Raw genomic sequence first — 1,520 nt, 5'->3', positions numbered from 1 at the left:
TTTCTTAGGCTGCTACATTTTGTAGCAAAGAAGTTCAAGCAATGCAAAATCTATCACGTCTCTTCCTTTCAGCCTTGAGCTTGTCCGTTCTAAGCTTTCGTGGCACATTTAACAAACCTCTCCACAGAGTCACTTTTGGCAGTTCTTTTCAAAACCTTTCAAAATAAAAGTTCATAGGCTTCTCATCTTTTTCAGAATAATTTTTTCTTGTGGCCTTTTCATCAACAGGCCTCTTTTCAGAAAGCGTCAGTTTTCTGCACCACCTTTTTTTTGCGTCACTTTTTAAAGTGAGCTATTTTTCTGCAGCCATCTCTAAGCTTCATTTTGTAAAACTATTATACAAACAAACATAAACATGAATTAATTAAGGAATAGACATTTGTTCTGTTTCCCACCCACCTTTGCTAATTAATTAACCCATTAGTCTATATTACCTAGCAGAAGCAAACAAATAAAGCAGCATTTATATCTACCATTCTTCACTTAGTCCAGCAGGATTCTCCACATACCTGTATAAAATAAAAAGACACCACATAGACAAAAGCATACATAAAAAAGGCACATGCAATTAATTGAACAGCCGCAATTAATAAGACAATAGACAAACAAACAAGGTTAGTTAATTATTTTTAAAACGTACTTGCTGCAACATAGAGCACACAATGTTAAACCCTTGTATTTGTGTATGCAACTTTAATTCTAGGTTGGTTTAGAAAACACACAACACACATCATTATTAATATTGTTAATTATTTATGGGAGTGTAACTTCACGAGCTGAAATGAATGCATTTCCAAATCTCGCTTCATCACCTTCACTTGCGAGAAATATTGTATACCACAAGAGGCTTTCAGCCTGTCCATTGCTTAACATTCGTTGACTTAATTGTCACTCTCATTTGTGGCTTTCTGAATTGGCCAGCGAGCGCTGGCTCTCTTCCTCCTTTGGCTGGAGCATCGACCAATTACTGACTCTGTCACACACACTTCAAAGGAGCCCTTTGGTGTTGCGCCGCGGCCATGGCGACTGACGCTGTGATCACGGTTCGATTCCCGGTGCCGGTGTCAGATTAGCCGAGCACCATGTGACTCTGTGCAATAGCTTGCTTAATCTTCCTGACGGCCCCCAGTGCCTGAAGACCCTTACGGGTAATTGTTTGCGCTTTACAAATGTGGATTACTATTATTTTATCCTTTGAAATGGATGTTTATCGTGACAACAAAATACCTTTTCCTTATGGCATGGGCCCAATTGTTTTTTTTGTGTGATACAATCTTTTTCCAAATGCCATATTTCTTTTCTTTTTCATGCATGAGAAGATTAACTGATTCACTCAGAAATACAGGGGTGGGAGGAACCTAACAAGCATTGGCACACCCAATTGGTCTTGCCTTTGAAACTATTGTTTCTGCCATTGCCTTCTATTCATGCTACACAGCATGGGCATTGCTGACTTTGGGAATGATTCATAGCCATGCTGTGTAGCAGTGTGGCTGTTGTGCAGCATGGCTAAAAATAAT

Source organism: Lissotriton helveticus, chromosome 1_2 (assembly GCF_964261635.1).
Source record: "Lissotriton helveticus chromosome 1_2, aLisHel1.1, whole genome shotgun sequence".
In the NCBI taxonomy this organism is placed as follows: Eukaryota; Metazoa; Chordata; class Amphibia; order Caudata; family Salamandridae; genus Lissotriton; species Lissotriton helveticus.
This window is presented reverse-complemented; position numbering follows the sequence as displayed.